Raw genomic sequence first — 6,062 nt, forward strand, 5'->3', positions numbered from 1 at the left:
AATGCAGAGCGGTCTGCCCTGCATGCAGACTGATGCTGAGTCTCCTGGGTGTTGGGAATATTCTTTGGAGTAAGTCAATGCCAAAGCAGTGGTAGGTCTTCTCTGGTAGAGGCTTGGATCCTGGGAATGTTAAAGACAATTGTGGTTGTTTCCATATATCAGGTGTGTGTGGGCGATGCCCATTCTTCTGAGACCTGAGCCAAATCATTATGCCAATGTTCAGGGTAAAAGGCCTAATTACATTACCAAATTTGTGTTCCAAATAGGAACTATTTCTAAGGCCTCAATTTACCTGGTATTTCCCTTTCTAATTCTATAAATTTTTAAATCAAAATAGAAAAATAAACAATAGGTCCTGAAAAGACAAAGGAAAAACTAAACTAAGTGAATAGCAGCAATTAGCATAGGTGCACCAAAAAGAAAAATGTAAAGAAATAACTTTAGGCCTAAAAATAGGGTGTTCTTACCCATAAACATGAGTCAAGGAACCAACTACAAGCTCCAAATTATTTCACAATCCCCCAAAGTACATTCTGTAAAGTTCTCAAAAAGTCTTCCTTTGTTGGGGACCAGAGAGATAGCATTGCGGTAGGGCGTTTGCCTTGCAAGCAGCCAACCCAGGACCAAAAGTGGTTTTAATCCCGGCATCCTATATGGTCCCTGCCAGGAATGATTTCTGAGCATAGAGCCAGGAGTAACCCCTGAGCACTGCTGGGTATGACCCAAAAACCAAAAACCAAAAAAAAAAAAAAAAAAAAAAAAAAAAGTATTCCTTTGTAGATCAGATGACAAAGCTAAAATTCAGAGATCATGATCTGGTAGAATATGTTTTTTGGATGTGACCCAAAAACAAAAACAAATATAGGTATACTTAACCCATCAGCTTCTAGTCTCCAAAAAAGCCACCAAGTGAAGAAAAAAGGATATGGCATCTGCTGGAGGTGGGCCATTGTAGATGCAGCGCAAATTTGGACTCATATAAAACCACCCATCACCACTGAAGTTGAAATCAGAGGCCTCTGTTTCAAGTAGAGGACAGAAGTTCACCTATGACACATTCAGACATCTAAATGAAGGGAAAAGGTCTGAAATAGAGATGAATTTAAAGATTATCAGCACATATAGGGTGACGCTCAGGGGTTACTCCTGGCTATGTGCTCAGAAATCGCTCCTGGCTTGGAGAACCATATGGGATACCAGAGGATCTAACCTAGGCTAGCACAGGCAAGGCAGACATCTTACTCCTTGTGCCACCGTGCCGGTCCCAATTAGAATCATTTTTGCTGCAGCATCTATCAATACTTCTTCTGTTTTATTAATTGAATAAGTTCCGTTATGTTGGTAAGTCATATCTCTTTGTGGATTCATGAGTTTGTTTTTAGGCTAGTTCCAGTTTTTTTTTCCTATTATGAAGAATATAGCTTTGATTCTGTAAGTTTTTGCATAGGTATACATTTTCATTTTTCCTGAGTATATGGTTTTCTGGATCATATGCTAACTCTCTGTTCAAACATTTACCAGATTGTTCCAAAGTCATGTTCCATTTTATATGTATTTGCTGAGGACTTCCATTTCTTTACATCTTTACCAATATATTTTGCTACCTGATTTTTATTCCTAATAATCCTTGTGGATAGGAAGTGGTATCATTGTAACTTTGTTTTACATTTACCAAATGTCTAATAATGTTGACCAACTTTTCACGTGAGTATTCTCTATTTTCATCTCTCTCTCTCTTTTTTTTTGGGGGGGGGCCACACCCATTTGATGCTCAGGGGTTACTCCTGGCTATGCGCTCAGAAATCGCCCCTGGCTTGGAGGAACCATATGGGACGCCGGGGGATCAAACCGTGGTCCGTTCCTTGGCTAGCACTTGCAAGGCAGACACCTTACCTCTAGTGCCACCTCACCGGCCCCTATTTTCATCTCTTGCCTTTTTTTTTTTTTTCGGAGAAACAATTTTCCAATCATTTGTATTTATTTTTTATTACTATTTTTTTAATGTTGAGATTAAAATTCCCATACTTGATGAAACTGGGGACATTGGTGGAGGGAATTTTACACTGGTGGTGGGATTGGTGTTGGAACATTGAAAGCCAGAAATAACTTCATATGAGCAACTTTGTTAACCACAGTGTTTTAATAAAGAATTTAAAAGAAAATTCCCACTGGATCAATAGCACAGTGGTAAGGCGTTTGCCTTGCATGTGGCCAACACAGGATAGACCCCGGTTCGAATCCTGGCATCCCAAGCCTGCCAGGAGCGACTTCTGAGTGCAAAGCCAGGAGCAACTCCTGAGCACCACCAGGTATGACCCCCACCCCCCCAAAAAAAAAAAACCAAAGCTTCCCATACCTTAAAATTCATCTTTTTAAAGTATATGGTAATTTTTTATTAATTGCTTTATTTAAGCACCGTGGTTGCAAAATTGTTTATTGTTAAGTTTCAGTCATACAGTGTACACCATCCTTTACCAATTCACCCTTACTGCCATCCATGTCCCCCCTCATTTCCCTCCCATGCTGCCCACCCCCTCCTATCTCTAAGGCAGGGAATTTGCTTCTCTCTCTCACTCCCTACCCCCCTCTCTCACTCCTTCTCTCTCTTTCTCCCTCCTTCTCTGCCTCTCTCTTTCTCTCTCTTCCTCCCTCTCTCTCTCCCTCTCTTTTGACACTGTGCTCTATACTGTTGCCAATGAGGGCTGCCTTGCATGTCACTTTCTCTCCTTTCAGCACTAAGTTCAATTTTTAAATTTTTGATTTGTTTGTTTAATTACTGTGAAATCACAAAGATACTCATGATTGGGTTTCAGGTATATAGTGTTTCCGTACAAATCTCTACACTAGTGTCTACATTCCTCTACTAGAGCCTCCACTCTCCGCACCCCTATTCCCAGTTTGCCTCCTATCCACCTGTCTGCTTTTGTGAGAGACACTTTTTATTTAAATGAGTTTTTGCACTGTAGTTTAACGTACTATTGCTGATAGGATTTCATATATAACATTTTACCTACTGTACTATCTCTACAGGCTCAGTACCATAGTTTTTTTAAGTGATTTTTTTTTTTTTTTGGTTTTTGGGTCACACGCGGCAGTGCTCAGGGGTCACTCCTCGCTCCACGCTCAGAAATTGCCTCCGGCAGGCTCAGGAGACCTTATGGGATGCCGGGATTCGAACCACCATCCTCCATGTAAGGCAAACACCTTACCACTGTGCTATCTCTCCGGCTCATTTAAGTGATTTTTTTTTTTTTTTTTGGTTTTTGGGCCACACCCGGCGGTGCTCAGGGGTTACTCCTGGCTGTCTACTCAGAAATAGCTCCTGGCAGGCACGGGGGACCATATAGGACACCGGGATTCGAACCAACCACCTTTGGTCCTGGATTGGCTGCTTGCAAGGCAAACGCCGCTGTGCTATCTCTCCGGGCCCAAGTGATTTTTTTTTTTTTAATTTCAGTGGTGGTATGGTACTAAATAGAGAGGATATAGAATATTGTAAACCAGACATAAATGTTTTCTAAAAAGAAATGAAGAATTCTCTAGTTTAAAAATAAGTATGAACTGGCAAAAAATAAGATTGTATCAGATTTCCAGCCACACTGCTGCATTGCAGCAGGCTCTCACCTGTGTGAGCACCATAGTCAGACCCAGGATGACTCCATCCCCAGAACTAGAAGCATCAGCCTTGGCATGCATAGCACACTGAAGGAGAGAGTCTCCTGTGAACATCAGAGCTGGGCCTGGTACCTTGTTCATGTCAGCAACCGTGAGGAGCAGGAACAAGGACAAGAAAGTTTCAGACCAGAAGGTTTGGGGAGATCATTCATAAATTGTTCCTTCCTTGACTTTCAGAACCTTCAGGAGCAGTCACTGAAGTCATCTCCATGTGCCCTTAGTACTGCAATCAGCAGACCCTCTCCCCAGTACTTTCACCTCCTAACTGCCTGAGAGCTGGTTGTCCCCTGGAAGCCTTACATCTTAAATGGCGCTTGCCTGCCAGCTTATCTGGTGCCTTCTCTCCATGCTTGCTATACACTTAATATTGATGTCTTTCTCTGCAACGTCCCCTTCATTTAGTTTCTTTAAAAAATGTGATGCTTGGAAGAATTTTCTACATTTGCCTCTGCCAGAACGTTTTTAAATATTTCTTTCAGCTCCCACCCATCTGGCCAGCTGTTCACCATCTTATGTTCAGGCTCGGCTGTTTTTGGTAGTCACTGTCCCAGCAGATTGTTCTTCCCAGGTCTCTGGCTCAGCTTTATAAGGAGCATTAAACTCTGGGTGATCCATGTGCTTTGAAACTGGTTCATCTTTCTGCTTACTCTGACCTGCATTTGGGACCTCTGGATTCAGGCTCCATCTTCCCTTTTGTGTACCGTCTTCTCCTTCCTCTCTGGGAAAGCTTTTCCATGCTTCTGATTTGGTTGTCATATGGGAAAACAGAAACAGATTCTCTCTCTGTCTCTGTCTCTCTGTCTCTGTCTCTGTCTCTCTCTCCTCTTCCTCCTCCTCCTCCTCCTCCTGTCTCTCTCTGTCTCTGTCTCTCTCTGATTATACCATTTGGAGAGGGAGACGGGGGTGGGACATGGCCTGACATTAATGAGGGTGGAGGCAGACAATTGGTAGTTGTTAGAGTTTCTGTTTTCTTTATATCCTTTATCCTCAAGTTGCAACCTCCCCCTCATCTAGTTCCTTTAAAAAATGTGATGCTTGGAGGAATTTTCTACGTTTGCCTCTGCAAGAACATTATTGAATATTTTCCCCCATAGTCAGCAACAAAGGCAAAGAATAATATATTTTAAGTTTTTGAGAGGCATTGTGACTGTCCAACAAAAGCATAACCAAGAGTAAGGTTTTCAGATACCAAAAGTAAAAATACAAAGGGAAAGGTCTCCTGATTAATATTCCTGCTCTATAAATGTTTTTTGAGGGGGCGTTGGCCACACCCAGTAGTGTTCGGGGTTATTCCTTGCACTGCACTCAGAAATCAGTTCTTGCAGGCTCGTTGCCCATATGGAATACTGGGGATTGAAGCCAAGTCTGTCCCAGGTCGATTGCATGCCAAGCAAACCCCCTACCACTGTGCTATCTCACTCTGGCCCCAGTGTCATTTTTTTTGATACAGCATTGGATTAAATTTAATGGAGTTTCTTTAGTATTTCCATCAAGAAAGTATTAAAACCAACCAGAATAGTCCCCTTCATTATAGTGAGCTCTTTGATCTGCTCTGGTCCATAGAAGAGGAGAAAGTTTTGGACCAGGGCACTATAGTACAGTGGGTAGGCACTCGCCTTACATGTATGTGGCTGACCCAGGTTCAATCCCCAGTACCACATGTGGTCACCCAAGCCATGCCAGGAGTGATCCCTGAGCATAGACCTAAGAGTAAGGCCCGAGTGCCACTGGATGTGCCCCTTCCATCAAAAAGAAACCACTTCCCCAATCAAAAACAACAACAAAAAGTAGAAAGTTTTGTATTTCAAAATATCCAGAGAACATATATGATTGGAATGACAGAATTTAAATCGTTTTTATAATCTATATCTTTGAATAGTAAAACACTGTTTATGCCATAAAGAAACTAGGAAAAATTCTAAATTCTCTATACCATTTTATAAGTAACTTCTGAGCAGGCAAATCTTGTAAATGTATTTGAGAAACAAACTAGAGTCATTTACAGTTTGGGTAAAATCCATTTACAGTTCATGTTTTTTTGGGGGACACACCCGGCATCGTTCAAGGGTTACACTTGTCTGTGCTCTTAGAAATCACACCTGGCAGGCTCAGGGGACCATATGGGATGCCAGGGATCTAAGCCAGGTCCGTCCCAGGTTGGCTGCATGCAAGGAAAACACCTTACCGCTTCGACCCCATGCAGTGCATGTTATTGTTTCCTATATTTGAATAATCTGTCCAAAAGCCATTCACATAAGATCGTTCCTGCACAGATCTGAGTGGGAATCAGTAGTTTCTTTGTTCGTCACTATGGAAACAAGTCAGCCTATCCCGCATGCTCTTAGATCAGCAGCTGCTGCTCAGATTCACTGTAACTTCATAGCAGA

At 42.1% G+C, this 6,062-nt stretch overlaps 1 protein-coding gene across 1 annotated transcript in view; it reads left to right on the forward strand.

Moving 5' to 3' along the window:
* OSBPL1A (oxysterol binding protein like 1A) overlaps positions 1-6,062 on the forward strand; it is a 455,856-nt gene that overhangs the window by 86,528 nt on the left and 363,266 nt on the right. The window lies entirely within an intron of this gene.

The sequence above is a fragment of the Suncus etruscus genome, chromosome 3, assembly GCF_024139225.1.
Source record: "Suncus etruscus isolate mSunEtr1 chromosome 3, mSunEtr1.pri.cur, whole genome shotgun sequence".
Classification (NCBI taxonomy): Eukaryota; Metazoa; Chordata; class Mammalia; order Eulipotyphla; family Soricidae; genus Suncus; species Suncus etruscus.